This window comes from Thermobia domestica, chromosome 4 (genome assembly GCF_964235325.1).
Source record: "Thermobia domestica chromosome 4, izTheDome1.hap1.1, whole genome shotgun sequence".
NCBI classification, from domain to species: domain Eukaryota; kingdom Metazoa; phylum Arthropoda; class Insecta; order Zygentoma; family Lepismatidae; genus Thermobia; species Thermobia domestica.
Window position 1 is genome coordinate 216,881,699 of NC_137457.1, and position 16,791 is coordinate 216,898,489.

General features: G+C 34.4%; 1 protein-coding gene across 3 annotated transcripts in view; it reads left to right on the plus strand.

Annotated features, from left to right (window-relative positions):
- LOC145683862 (5'-deoxynucleotidase HDDC2) overlaps nt 1-16,791 on the plus strand; it is a 60,109-nt gene that overhangs the window by 28,931 nt on the left and 14,387 nt on the right. The window lies entirely within an intron of this gene.

Sequence of the window (16,791 nt, forward strand, 5' to 3'; positions counted from 1 at the left end):
GAAATGTAGATTTCGGTTTTATCATTGTTTCTATAGGAGTTTCTACGCCTGATAAAATGGAAACATATTCATTGGCATTCATCTCTGAGGCATCCCATTCAACCTTTGTTTTACAATCAATGATGAAGAAAAAGTTATCTCTCGACGGTATGACTTGTTTATACATTTTTCTACAAATCATCTTCGCCTTCTCAATGTCCTCTTTCCGTATCCTCGCATTCTTTTGTCTTTTACGAGACTGGTTTACGGCTGTTTTCAAGTTTCCCATCACAGAAGCATGCGAAATTTTCAGTTTTCGCATTGACAAGATTGATTGTTTCACAAATATCTTGTTTTCTTTCCGCTTACATGCTATGGGCCTTGGCCTTAATTGGTGTTGTATTGGACATCACTGGTTTCCTGAACATGGTTAAAGGCTCGATAGATCCCTCTCTTGACCTTGCTTTTTGAAGTGAGACACTATCACTGCACGTTATAATTGTGGACCTGGAAAAACTGGCAATCGCACTTCTGTATCTTTCGCTTTTGGCATGTTGCTCACATGCGCCACACTTCGGTAGACAAACGATGATTGTCTACTGCACCCTAAGATAACAGGGGATATGCACTTCTAGCTCCCGTACCGTACCCAGTGGTGCCAAATCCAAGTTTATGAGAATAAACCTGAATCCTGTCTTATAGAAGAGACATGTTCTAGATATGTTCCAGCTTAGTCTGAAGTAAGTCAAAATCATTCGTGGAAACACGTGACATAGTGAAAGCTCTTTCATGGCTATATGGTTAGCGTACGCATGTTTGGCGCTAAAGAACCGGGTTTGATTCCCGGTGGGAGCTCGTGTGGTCTGGATCTCAAGTTAAACTATATTCAGTCTCATATACCCTCGGCGCTGAGTGGAACGCTAAACTTCAAATCAATCAACTAACTTCACAAATCGACAAGAAGTTTTAGAAGTATTAGAACTAAAAATCTTAAGTTAAATATGAATAGAGGCAATCTTGATAAGAATTGGGATTTCGTGTCGTAAATAGTTCCACTCATAAGCTTAGGTTCTATTCAGGCCGGTAGTTACGGGGGCCTAGGGCGGGCTCAGCCCCCCTAAATTTTTTGCAGCCCCCCTTACTAAAATCATAGTTCGAATTAACGGGGAATGCCGGGGAAATTCCCCTTCGGTAAAAATTTATGTCCGGCTCGTATCACAGAAGTAACATAAATTTTCGCCTTCTACATTTACAGCAACAATACATAAGCATCCCCCTCTCGTTCGAAAGTTTAATTCGAACACTGACTGAAATGTTGGAAGAAATTGTATTTCCAAATGTATTCAAATTTACTTTTATTATCCTCATTTAAAGTATTGACCTATTTATGCGCTACGCTTCTTTGAATTGCGAATATTTATTTGAGGGTGAGTCTGTTTATATATAGGCCCTATATATATATATATATATATATATATATATATATATATATATATATATATATATATATTATATATATATATAATGCTCCATGTGCAAACGACCTTCGCTGCAGGAGAAAAATAATTTATGGTTATTCTATCGGCAAACATGTATTTGTATTCAGAAACAACATACTTTTACCTTAATCTGCGGACGAAGAGTTTACTTCTTCCTGTTCTTTTTGGGATTTGCAACTGAAAACATCCTTTTGCTGTGAGTCATTGGCTTTCGGTAAATATGCGAGAGATTGAAAAGACAGCATCCCTCAACAGGGGGTCGCAACTGCTTCGCTCTAATAATCACACAGGTGTATGGGTTTGTTTTATGTATATTGGACATGGAGAGAGAGAGGAGTGGGGGATTTTGACTACGTTTTATGTCACGTGATAACGGAGTAAGAAAAGTTTCCTTTTCTGAATTGTATTTACTCTTGTTGTGTTGTGAGTTGAACATGGTTGTAATTGAAAGTTGGTCGATGCTGGTTTCTGAAGATGCACCGAAGTTCACTTGAAGAATGAGAATTGTAGTGTAGCAGCAACTTGACTATTTGTTAAATAACTTAGAATAATATATCTTTAAACTAAAGATAAGTTCGATTCACTTAATCTTTATCGGGGGTAAATAATCAGATACTTATATTAAAATAATTTAATAATTGTTGCCAATTTTTGGTGCCAGAATCAAATGTTCAAGCAGATCATTAGACGTAAGCCTAATCATGCAAAGTTACTATTTTGTAAATGAATACCTTGCAATCTTCTGGTATGTAAACAAAAATGCAGCGGACTAAACGGAGGTAGTAGTTGCACTTATAGGAAAAACAGAATGTTCAATTAAAAATTGAACCTTATTAGATGATCATATGTATAATGCTTTATAAATTTGAAATTTCACCTTTGACTTAAAACAGGGTGCGTTGGGGAGTTTAGCGTCTCTCTTCAGCAGGGAGGCTATAAAGAAACGGGACCTATAGCTTAAAGTAACATCCAAATCACTATCGGTTTGAATCCGAGGACTCCCAGTACGGTTTGAACCCGAAACCAGACGTGCCGAAGGCGAGCGCTGTACCCATGAGGCTACGGGGTAGCCCACAAAAGTAACAATTTGTTAATGTAGTTTCATTTTGAAGAAGAGATATCTTCAATAGAAATAAGTAAATAGCTCTTTAAATAATTAGTTTTTAACTTAAACATTTTAGTACCTACGGGAGCAACTGATCTCGAATTCTTATTCTTACAATGTAAAGAAGAATTTCATGTATACTTTGATATGAATTGTACTATACAAAGAAAATTTAATGAACTGTTACTTCTCTTATCAATTTCGTTTCGAGAAAGAAGGTAACTGCGCTAGAACAGGGAACTTTTTTGGAGTTATTTCTTATTTGAATGCTCGAGTACCAGATCATAACAGATTATTTTTACTTAAACATGACTTTAGTAGCAATCATCCTAAATGATTGTTGATAGTATGTTCCAAAGAGTCTAGAACAGTGGTTCTCAAACTGGAGTCCGCGGACCACAGGGGTCCGCGTGACCTGGCTACGGGGTCCACGACGTCTAAAAATTGAAATGTGTTGTGATAAAATGGAACTCACAGCTGTTATGCAAAAAGTATTTTTTCAGTTACTAAAAAGAAAGCAATTAGAAATTATACGTTTGTAAATTTGAATATTTTCTTTACTAAATTTCTGCCCTGAAGCCGGTCAACCTTTATATAGAACTACTTCAGGTGAGAGGAATTCCTTCTTTGTTAGGGCATTTTTTCAAAAGGAGCTGTACATTAACTGCACCGTGCCGATCTTGTTTTGCTGAGTTACAAGGACATCACCAGAAACCTCGATCTGGACACAATTGTTTTAAGATTGGCAGCATCCAAAACAAGGAGACTTATACTGTGATAGTGTTGTTAGTGATTGTTCAAATGTACAACTTGTTTCTATTATAGTGTGCCAACATGAGGAATGTATATATGCGTGTTGTGTTTGTGTTTCCTAATCTTATGAAATTTATAAATTTGTAGATAGCAAGAACCCATAAACATATCATTATTTCTTTCGAACATCACCATAAAAAAAGATCAAAAAATGTATAGAAGTACAAGTGTAAAATAAAGCGCGTGATATTTAAAGAAATATAAAGTTTCATATCTAAGGAGATGTAAATAATAATACAGGTAAAATGTTAATTTCACTTTTCCAATTTGCATATATTTGTTTAGGCCACATGTATTTCAAAATATTGATTTAAGATTCTGAGACCCTTCTCTGTAGAATCTCTTTGAAGATAGTATTAAATCTCATTACTCTCTAGATGTTTTCAAGTTTCACAAATATTTTTTCAGTCATCAAAAATTAAAAAACGTATTTCCTGTACTAATTCTTTGAAAATTTTAATGATTGGTTCGTTCGGCCAACTATTTTTTTTTTTTTGACATTTTTTTTTTTTTTTTTTTTTTTTTTTATTTCCTTGAAGATGAGAAAACTGAAGAAATATTTTGTTGCCATAACAAATAAAATAAAAAGGAGACACACAGTATTCTAGCTTTCAGGTACAGTTGTACTAACGCTATAGGGGAAAATTTTAATAATAGTTCCTTCACGCTGTACTTTTAGTTTTAAGAGCATAAGAAATTATTCATCATCACACACAGAGACAGACATTTTATAAAATATTTGTATAATGTCTGTGTCTCTCTCTGTGTGTGCCCACCCTAATTTACATTTAGCCCCCCCTAAATTTGGAGGGTGGCTACGGGCCTGGTTCTATTAATGTTAATCCTACCTAACATTCCTTTTTTATGTTTAAAGGTGCTACATAGGAATAATCTGTTCTTAGCATGTGGGAATTAGCAGTATTTATGAAGACTTTGTAACATTTGTTCTTTGTAATATTAACCCATTTGGGACCAAATTATTATTTTTGTGATTTCTTTCACTTTAAGAAGTCAATTTAGTTTATTATTGCGTAAGTATCACAAAAATATAACATTTTGATTTTTCCTGCGCATCAGATGTGACTTCTAATAAATAGGACGCTGGTCCTTTCTGATATACTAGAGAGGACATATATTTAACTAATTGCATTCTATTGTTTTAGTGAAGTAATTCAAATTTTTATCGCTAAGTGCCTCAAGGCATAGAGTGATAACAGCCGGTCTATCAAAGCATGAAGTTTTCCTTCCTATATATATATATATATATATATAATATGTGTGTGTGTGTGGGGTGTGTGTGTGTGTGTGTGTGTGTGTGTGTGTGTGTGTGTGTGTGTGTGTGTGTGTGTGTGTGCGTGCGTTTTCAATTAACGTTTATTTACGGAAATTACACAAAATACGATATATGGTACATAACTAAACAGAACATACAAATACCAGTATTTAGAACACCCAACTGTTATGTTTGAAGTACAGATAATTGCTATTTTGTAATTTCGTTCTACCTGTGCTAGTTTGTTGCACATGTTTAACTTTGATTCAAGGTTTATTTTTCTTTGCCTTCCTTGTATTTCACGAAACACTTTCAAACACAATGTGACATTACACTTTTCAAAGTGCGATGATGGTTTTGAAGTGCATTCATTATCATGGCATCTTGACGTCTTCCTTTCCATAATGAAGTAATCCCTTAGAGCGAAGCGTATATCATTGAATACATTTGAACAGGTGACTACCAAGTTTGATATATTTGACAGAAATGTTGCTCCTAAATGTCAGAAGATCCACATTGGATTGAGTTGGTTTCGTAAACGTAATCATGAATGTACGATCATTACGTTAATAATTCGTGTAAATATCACCCGATACCACTTCTTGCCTCTTATATCAATTCTAATTTTTTGATCCAGCAAATCGATATGGTCGACACCTCCCGTGTAGTTATTGTAGGATATTATAACGTGAGGATGCTCAATTCTAATATGTTCATCATGTATTCGGCTCCATCTCTTCGTTCGCGAAACAGGATGTACGCTTTTAAAATTTGAGCCAATTACAACACGTCGATTGTCATGCCATTTGGCAATGAGAACTTACCTCCTAGTCGAATCTGTATTCATGTGAACTTCATATATATTTACTCAACTCTTTTGAATCAGTGAATGGATGTTCTGAGACACACGATTGCTTTGCAGAATACGGGTTGTTCTGAATTCCAATTCACGAAGATGAATTAGCAGATCTCTACTTGCGAAGAAATTCTCAAATATAGAACAAGACTTTTCGGATCATCTGGTATATTGAGAACCACTCTGGAGTCTAAAGAAAAATATTCTCTATCATTATGTATATTGTCTCTAGCACTCTCCTTTATCTTCATATCATTTCCATAGCAGAGATCAAACTTCTATAACAAGTTTTATAATCACACATAAGAAAATGATTCTTTATCTCCGCACCATATCGACCTGTTTGTCTCCATTGTGTCACTGTTGAAAATACAATAGAATATCTCTGTAGGTGATTTGTTTACAACATTTCTCTTTCAGTTCGCTCAAGTTTCTGTCAGTTTGTACACCAACTTGAGTAAGCTTTGTATATGATGCGTCCATTTCTCTCCAAATTTGAACATTATTATAGAGCAATTTTCTTTCTCTTCCACTTACTTCTCTACTGTAACTATACTAAAGCTTAGATATAAATTGCATTCAATTGGAAAAAGCAAAAAATTGATGTTGTCAAGCGTTGAACAATGAATGATAAGCGTAAGAACTCGAAAAAATCAAGGGCGTTGGTCTATCTGTACATTCCCTTTTATTACTTGGTAATATATTGCTTTGGACCAGCGTCCTATTTATATGACACTAATGTTTCAACATCTATAGCACTGAAAGTTATAATAAAACTAAAATAATTTTCCTATAGTAGTCTGATTGGCGTATACCTATTGCTACCTAATACATATAAACCAAATGCATTGTTTCCATTAAAAACAAAAAAATTACGTTACTCAAATCATACCCAAATAAAGTAACTTACAGGGGTAAATTTAAGCGGGTTTTTTTTTTTTTTTTTTTTTTTTTTTTTTTTTTTTTTTTTTTTTTTTTTAAGGGAAAGGAAAGTATATCAAAAAATTACAGTGCATTAGGACAGATCTCCAATTGCTCCCTGTAATAAGCAAAACTCGAAAACCTTATTCTTCTTTGTTATAAAAAATAAAATATCAAGTGTCCTAAAAAATAGGACGCTGGCTCCAAATGAGTTAAGTTAGTTTGGTTATATTGTGCGAAATGCTTTAAAAATATGTTAGCGTAATGTTGCATTTTGTGTTTTAACAATTGTATGTTTGTATGAGTAGTTCGCCATGACCATAGTACTGCAAATTATAAATACTTTAAAATATAAAGTAATACTTTCGAGAAAGTGGATATTTTCGAATATCTTGGATCAAGATTAACTGACCGAAACCATATCCACGAACAAATTAAATGTCAACTAAAAGCAGGTGTTCATGTTATTATTCAGTCCAAGCTCTTCTGTCTTCGCGAATTCTATCGAAGAATGTAAAGGTTAAAGTATATAAAACGATAGTTATGTCTGTTGTGCACTATGATTGTGAACCTGCTTACTTTAAGAGAAAAACGCAGATAGAAAATATTGGAGAATAAAGTCCTGAGGCGATTATTCGGACGCAAGAGGGATGGGAATGGGAATAGCGGAAACTTCATAATTTATGCCTTTTAGCAAACATTGTTAGCGTCGTCAAGTCCAAGAGGCTCAAGTGGATAGATCGTGTATCCAAAATGGAAGAAAGTAGGAATGCTTTCAAAAGTTTAACTGGAAACCCAATCAGAAAAAGATCATTAGAAAGATCTAGGTGCAGATGGGAGGGTAATATTACGGTGGATTTCGCAGAATAGGAATACAAAGTAAAACCTGGATCTAGTTGGCTAAGTGCAGAAGTTAATGGAGAGTTTTTGTGAATGCGGCATTGATCCTCCGAGTTCTATAGGTTATAGAGTTGCTTACTGTGAGTAGTAAAAATAGGTTTAGCTAGCCCGCTAGTTTTCAATAGAATGACTTACGTTACTGTAGTGTTAGACAAGGACGAGTTAAAATGTGAGTTCTTCCATATCTGCGTTTACCTTAAATATTATGACTGGCAAGAGAAGTAAAGTCCTGAATTTTAAGTTTTCCAGTAGTTTACGGCTTTGGAGTAGTCAGTCCATTCCCCAAACCTACTCCAATGAATCTTTACCTCTTCGTAAGGCTTCCATAATTCTAATTATATAATAGGTCAACACTTGCCAGAAGTGAGTCACAGAAAGTAGATTAATCCTCTCAGTTGAGTATCGATGACGAATGACAGCAGGATTTTTTATTTTTATTTATTTATTTATTTTAATATCACACGAATGATATTGTTTTTGAGGGAAACCGAACATATGGAATCTTAAACAATTCCTGGGGAACATATTATGTAAATACAAGACGTCATGGATCTTTGGGGACATAAATCTAGATTTTGGTGTGTGGTGAGATTAGACATCCGAAATAATGTATCATCGCAGTAGATAATTGATGCAGAATTTTGCAGAAATACGAAATGATAGATAAAGGATGACGCTGACACTTCAACTGAGTAGTCTTTAAGCCGATTTCTTTAAAAGTGAATAGCTCGAAAGAATCAAGTTCATTGTATCTCGCAGAGAATTAAGAAAAGAGTTGTTTTGACTTCGTAACTTTCAAACCAAAAACAAGCATAACGTTAAAGGGTGAGAATTGTTTCTGTGAAAGTGACATGTTACTGTTAATACTCAAAATAGTACTGTTTGTATAAAACCAGACTATTTTGGATAATGAGTATCTGTCCTCACTTTTAAATTAAGCAGTGGCCGTTGTTACAGTAATGTAATCAGTGTGCAAATTGAATATTTTTCCTAGGGGATGAATTTCATAGAGTAAGTGTATGTATAAGATGTTTCAGCTAGGCTAGTAGCCAGAAATTAAACTACGTGACGTGAGAGTACAAGGTAAAAGGTAGTTCGAATACAGCGCATCTAGGGAGAAGAGTGACCTTGAAATGATTGCTGTAACTTTTCCACCTCCACTCCCCTTAGAGCCTGTTTAGCTTTTTCCTGGCAAAAAGAAACTGTTTTCCACATAAATAGGTAAATAATTCAATAAACAAAAGTGTGTGATTCTTTACTACTACTACTGCTACTGCTACTACTACTACTACTACTACTACTACTATAATAATAATAATAATAATAATAATAATAATAATAATAATAATAATAATAATAATAACACTACCACCACCACCAAAAAATAAGACGTACTTCTTGTGTCTGTCTCCATGACTATTCAAAAACATTCTATAGGGGAAATCACACTAAGACAATATGTGTGCTATCATGGTAGATATTTGTTGTATCGTTTTTTGATTGTACTAAAAACTGAAATTATTAGTTTAGTGTTTCATGATTATGTCCCGTGGACTAACGGGGACAAACGATAAATGCAAATAAATGATTACGTGAGAATTTTGTGGAATGAGAATGCGGCAGTACCCGAGAAACTCACGGACACTATGTTGTCCAACTTAAGCTCACTTGACCGGGTAACGAATCAGTACCCCTTGCACCAGAGGTGAGCGTTCTGCCACTGAACCACCGTGCTTCCTTGATTGTTCGAGAATCTATCATATTTCTATATTTACTGCAGTCATTCTTAATTTTGTAATTCTGGAGTGGCTTCCTAAATATGTATACATAATTATCCAAAGTTATGATTAAAATGAAAAAAGAAATTCATAATGTGAGGGTAAAAATGCTCCGACAATGACGTCCATGACGTGGGAGATAAATACTTTATTCTCTTGGTCCAATACGTTACATATTTTTGTAACCGTTTATCATTATTACGAACCTTCCATTCGTTAGTTAGTTAATTCTCGATATCATTTAACCGAACACATTCTCAATATCACTTAACCAAACATGGATGAATTTCCACTCCACTTTCAGTCGAGTCTTTCCCGTTGTCCCTTGCAACCAAGGTGACGTTACAGCCACGACAGCACTCAAAGCCACATGCGCATGAAACCACCTTGTAGTTTTTTCACTATGCCCGGAGTTATGTAATTAGCCCCTTTGTGCTATACCTACGATCGAGCTCAATTTGAATCAACAGTATTTTTTACAGTACTACTTTTCACACATATGTATTGAAAGTATCTCCAGGGGAAATCTGGAATCACTACTGACCCCAATAACCGAGATCCAGCGAGTTTATCTGTATAAAGTGCCTTTGTCTTTCAAGACAAGTGTTCACATTTGCAGAGTTCCTACAAATTGCAAAATCAGGGAAAATTAATATAGTAAGGGGGTCACAAGAACAAGTCAAAATATTTCTGCAAAGCAAAGTTCCTGAGACGAGATCAGTAGAAACTCTGAAGAATCCAGCAAGTTATTTTTATTATAATATAAAAATTGAGTTTCTGCATAAATGATAGTTGTTGAATAACCAGCTCTTCCAGCAAAGATTTCAAACACGAAGACCAGGGTATCATGCTAAAATTTGTTACAAGACCTCGTGATTCGATGTATAAAATCACACGTAGAAAAGATCAGACGTAAAATCAGACGATGTAGAAAATCTGAGTGTTAATATGACGAAGCGGAAAAATTTCATTGCTAGCAGAAATTCTTAAGATGAATTTGCAGCCAGACATTTTCTAGAGGAAAAAGCACAAGTCATCTGGAGTACAAAACTGTAAGAGGTCTGTCTTCATTATATCTTCATGTGAGATAGTATGTATCCTTATAAGACTCAAAAGAATTTTGTTTGGCGTAGACAGGCCTCATACTTGTCACAACACTGGTGGTAAATTTGTTGATAACTTGAACTGTGTTTCTTCAGTCTAGACACTGTAAAATTTCAGGCGTATGGCTAAGTAAAATTACAGCAAGTTTCTTCGCAGGAAGATTTTAAACGTTAATGTAAGCTAGTAATTTTGTTGGGTTATTCTTGCGGTAAAATTCAACAGTTGAAGTTAAAATATACCACCTGAAAAGACAGGTACTGCAGAAAGATATATTCATAATGAAGTGAAAAAAGATGGAGGTATTGAAAATGTGAAGATCAAGTTTTATGTGAAATATTGCAGGAAAGACTACTAAGAGTGCAACAACAGAAAGTACAAAGCAATCAGCTCGTCAAGAAATAGAGGAAAGGCGAAAGGTTGAGACATAATTGAAAGAGCTTCTACACCGAGAGCAACATAGAATACAACTGAAAATGGAAAATGATGATAAAAGAGGTTGCCATTAATATAGAAGTTATCAAGAGCAAATCATGATGTGTACAAATAATGATTTGATGAGAAGCTGATGAGGAAACAGAAAGACAACTGAATTCTGGGGTTAATGAACAGCAGAATATAAACTTCCGGTAAGAACTAGCACTGGCGGATCCACGTGGGGGGTGGAGGGGGCGACCGCCCCCCCCCCCCAAAGGTGTTTTTTTTAATTTCAGCATTTACTGTTGAGAAATACAAAGATGGTCTTTTCCCGACCGATCCAATCTGTGTGACAAGCCTAGCAGAGTCTAATCAAAATGTGTGGTACTTAATAGTACTTAATATAGACATATTTGAATTGTGAATACTTCTGTCCCTAGTTCCTTGAAGCGGTCACCATTAACCCCAAAGTAGCGAGAATATAATTCATTCGACGGAAGAACAGCTGTAGGGAGGAGAGTAAGACAGCTAACTCTTTGAACTAAAAATGTATATTTTAAAATTGTGTTTTAGAAAAAGAAATGAAAATGGAATTCGGGTTCCGAAACTTCAATTACCTTTATCTTGAATAAACAGAATCAGAGTCTTCAGCGCTCCTTACCGAAAAGCTCTTTGAGTCTGAAACTTTTTAGTTGGTTAATTGATTGATATGTATTTTTGTCGTTTGTCAAAAACGATGCTTTAGAGAACTAAAACCAGAGTCTGAACTCGAATCTGAACCATTGTAGTGCGTTTGATGCATACTTACCGGGAATCAAACCACAGAACCACATGCATGAAAGATCAAAGGTAGCTTTGCTAGCTACTAGATCAACAAAGAGAGCAGTGTCTCTTGGAGTTCAACACAGAAACTTTAGGAAGGCATCAGGGATTCATTGTGACTTTTAATGGCATTTCATCTTTTCTTGGGAAATAACACAAGCTGTTATTGTAATTCATATATAAAAGACGAAGTCCTGAGTGAATAACTAATCTTCGCACAGGCCAAACCGCTTGAGCAAGAAACTTGAAATTCGGACAGTAGAAAAGATTTGTGACGTAGGGTATCACTAAGAAAGGATTTTTTTTTTTTTTTTTTTTTTTTTTTTTTGGAAATTCGAAGAAAGGAAGGGGCGATGGGGTGGAAATTATTTTAATAAGGTGGCCATCTCTCCGAATCCCTTAAGGTTAGAGACTTGAAATTTGATATTTGGATTTCTCATTTAAAATTATTTGACACGTGTTTCAACGTTTTTTGATAATTTATTAAAATGAGGGAAAAAGAGGTGGAAAGAAAAGAGACGGGAATTACAATTATTATAATATGATATCAATATCTAAGAATCTTTGAAGGTTAGAAACATGGAATTTGCCAGGAACAAGAAAGGACGTAGATTTGATTTTGTGCTGTACTTTTTACAGAGATGGACTGCAAGGTGACTAAGACCGTTCTGTGGGTTTCCGCTCGTCATGGTTTTTGAGCATAATCATTTTCAACTCGTGGGTACTCCCCGAAAGTCATGAGTTTGAGTCTACAGTTGAACTCCTTGGATTTATCTGAATCGTAAACAAAATCAAGAAAGGTGAACGAACTCAAAAAAAGGTTTTAAATTTGCTTTTCTAAATTTTTAAATGAAACAAAAGGGCACAACTACAATCGTAAACAAATGTGTATGTTGTGCCAAGACGGGTAAAGGAGACGTGGATCTACTGATTATAATGGAATCAGAACCACATTTTTTCGTTTAACTGTAATCCCACCGAGAATCGAATCCAGGACCACGCGCACCAAAGGTAAGCATGTTAGCCATTAGGCCAAAAGGGGTTCATATTATATCTGAGATGAAAGAAGACCAAGTTATACGTACTTTATTCTCCACTGTAATTTCGTTTAACGGTGAAATTTTTCAATATTAAATTTTAATTTGCATTTTTGAAATATCTGATATTGTCAAATAATATCACCAGTCGGTATGTAAAAGAAGCATGGTTTGTGCGCAGTAATGAAAGGAAATATCATTTTGGATTTACATTTCTGATCTTTCGTTCATTTTATTGTAGGCTTTGCTAATCTTCCAGAGGATTTCATTTTTATTTATTTATTTTATTTTATTTTTATTTTTTTTATTTTTATTTTTTATTTATTTTTATTTTTATTTTTTTTTTTTTACTATTTATGCATTATAATGGCTTATATTGTGATTCCATTTAATTTTAATTCATGTAAAATGTATACACATTTCGTACTAGATTGACAAAATTTCTGTTGAGTTTTTTTAAGAGAACACTTAGTATTGATATTTTTGTTATTACAATATTTGGAGTATTTTATTGAATAAATTATGCACTTTCCTTCGTAGTAACTAGTAATTTATATGGTTAAGGACTACTGTAATATATTTATATAGGATTTATATTCACAATTCATTTCTTTATATGTTACTGCTGTAGTTTGACTTCAAACCATCGCTCTGGGTTCCTGTTAGTGGTTCAATAATAAAAAAATGAAATTAAATTTTTGAGTTTTACGTCCCACGGTTATGTCTGTTAGGCTAAAGGAAACTGTGATGATGAGAAATGAATGAAATGGTGGAATGAAGAAAGTGGGAGGAAACGGGAGAACCCCGAGAAAACCCACGCTCACGGTGTTTGTCCACTACAAAGTTCACTTGGCGGGAGCAGGGTTTGAACCCGAGACCCCTAGCACCAAAGGTGAACGCTCTACCACTGAGCCACCGCGGCCCCAGTAGTTCAATAGTGTTAAAATGCAGTGATGATTAGTATTATGCATTAGAAAGTGTATCCATTTCATCCTCCTGTACTTGATCTGTGCTCTTGAGTGAGCAGGCTAGTTCTTTAAAGGGAGAAACCATAACATTTTAATTTCGGAGAAAAAATACGAAAATCATGTTCGGGCAATCGCCAAGGGGAATATTCACGGTGCCACTAATACATCCTTGGAGTTCAGTTTGAATATTATATTTTTTTCTTTTAAATTTTCAATCTGCTGAATTATATCCTGATATAAATAGAAATGAATACAATATGTAAAAATTGCTTCCCTATTTTTTGGCCCACTTGGAACACTGTGTACTATATACTACTGATCATCACTTTGTAATTAATTATTGTATTATTTTTAAGCTACCAAGAAATGCATAGAAATATCATAAAGTCTTTTGTAATTTGTTAACATTTTGTATTATTCTTTGTGCATGTATACCGTTAGCTATTTTTGCGTAGACCGGTCCTTTTTTTTTTCAACTATTGTCCCGTAATTGTTATTCAAAATATAAATTATTAGAGCAAATTTGTACACTCTTTCGTTAAAATGAATGCCATCGTTAATATTGTATTTTGTTTTGTACAAGTACTGTGCAAGACAGCGCATCTGATATATGGCGGAGACTATCTGTGAAGTGAATCATGACACCGCCACGCCTCCAAAACGGAAGTGCATATTTAATTTAAATCTACGGAAAGAATACACTTTCATTTTTAAAATATTGCAAATTCGGATCCCAAATGAAATCTGGGAATCAGGTTAACTCCCCCCCCCCCCTTCAGCCCCGGATTCATTAGCGTCCCATTCTTGCAAACTAAAATTATGGTCACCTTGATTCTACACTCATCTTCCAGGAAGCGAACCGCTCCCTCCAAACGATCCTTCTGGATCCGCTAGTGAGAACTAGAAATGAGTGAAGCTATTATAATTTCAAAAAACATAAATTAAAAAGACAACGAAATAAAAGTAAAAGACAAATCATTGAAATTAGCTAAAATTTTAAAGTACTTGTATTAAGAATTGACGACGAATAGTTGAATGGAAGAAAAAGAAAAAATACTAGGTGAAAAACTTCGCCAAGGTGTGAAATATATAATATAATATGTTTCACACGTGTCACATTACTAATAATTTTGTCATCGGTTGATATGATCGGAGCATACTTACGAAAGGCTGGAATATAATAGTACTCATAGTAATCTACGCTGCAGAATCCTGGATAATGAAGGTAGATAATAGAGCAGAAAGTAAACACGGAAAACTCTTAAAGCATTCCCAGAAAAACAATTTCACACACGGAACGAATCACCACAAATACCTCAACCGAAAAAGTAATTAAAATTATTAACTAAATAAATAAAAATAAAATAAAATGCTGGTATAAACATGTAAAAAGAATGATTACCAAAGAATTCTGTGCATAAAATTTACAGAGAAACAACCATAAGGAAAACCAGAAAACAGGTAGCAAAATAAAGCACGGGAGGATGTGATAAAAGAGGAATAAGATGCAAGAATGTCCAGGATGAAGAATAATGAAGCGAAAGAAGCTGTTGGAGAAGCTTCGTACACCGAAAGCTGACAGGATTCTAGAATTAGGAATAGATTATGGTGGTAATGAACGAAACGAAGAAGGCGGCAGCTTCCTTGCCATTTATGATACAAAGGCTAAACTTCTACGTCAATTAAAATCTTTAGCATAAAAATATGACCTCCGTCAGTTAAGGAGTTCCTGTTGTTCATTTGTAAGAGAAAGGTTTTCTTGCTTTTACATTTTTATCTTGTAGGAACAATACACACAAAAATGTTTAGGATAATTGCCAATGTACACTTTCTTTTTACGATATGTTTGAAGTAACTCCCTTGTGACTATATTGTTAGTGTACATGTTTTTTAGCGCTGAAGAAGTGCGTTTGATTCCTGGTGGGAGCTTATGGGGTTCTGATCCCACATTAAGCTGTTAAGTCCACGTCTTATATAACCTCAATTCTGAGTGGGGCGCTAAACCACAAATTAATCAACCAATACGTTTGAAAATAAGAAGAAAAAGTTAAGGATATATATGTATATATTTTTAATCTGTTGTAAAAGTTACTAAATTGGTAAAATAAGATTAGCTATAGGGGAAGAGAAAGACGTTTTCTTAAGAATTTTCTGTAGTTCTGGAACTTCTGCGAAGAATATTGGAATTTTTTTTGGTCAAAATCTGTGAGGAAACCTAAAATAAAAACAGTCTCTTTTCTATCCCTTTATTCACTAGACCATACTCTATCTGAGTTTCACCTCTTTGTGCTAAGTTATTTTCAAAAGGCTAACACTTCCTAGTTGATAATATGTTAATTACTGAGGCAGTGATAACTCTGTTTGCAACTTATGATGTGTACACTACTGCATAGAAGTGTGTACTGCTGGATGATAATTATGCGGAGGAGACGTAATAACTGTGCTAACTTGCAGATGTCAGAAGAAATCTCTATTGAACATCCCTCTTAGTATTAACATAATGTAGGGTAAAACTCTATAGTTAATGTTTTGTAAGGTCGCGTACTTTTCTGGTACACATGTGAAAGTTTTTTTTTTTTCCTTCTTTTTATTTAATAAAGACGTTACAAACATAATCTGTGGTACAAGTACACATTTAAAAAATTGGATTTCCCTTTACTGCCTTACAACTAGCCAAAATATTTTTTAATTACAGAGAACCTTACTAAAATCGCTACATTTATTTTGAAGTTATTTTACGAGTTCAAATAATTAACATGATTCTCCCATTTATACCGAAATAACATCAGATATTAGATAAATCGGAAGTAGCCAACACTTGAAAGCCAGCAAATAACACGTTAAGAACATTAAGAAACGACTGTTTCTGAGTTAACATTTAAATTAAATAAAGATTCTGCAAGCCGTAAAATAACTAGCTGTTGCTTCGTAGTTGTGTGTAATTTTGTTGTTTCTGTATCATATATAAAAGAATATTAGCATTACATTTATAGATACAATAGGGATGTATAGTGTAATATAAACTTCTGTGGGCTCTTTTAATGTATGCTTTAATGTAGTCATAAGAAATTTAAAAGAAAATTTTGTGTAAAAAGGAAACTTTGCTTGTAATTGAGTCAGTGTTCTCTTTCAATATTATATTGCGCGATTAATTTCACCTATAAATCTACAGTTTTGTAATAACACATGAGCATGCTGCTAATACCCGATACTGAGGTTTGGTTGGACTTAGTATTTGTATTAAGATCTTCATTGATAGCATTTTATATAATATCTAACACATCTGAAGCCCCCCCCCCCTCCACTCCCCCCCCCCCGCAAA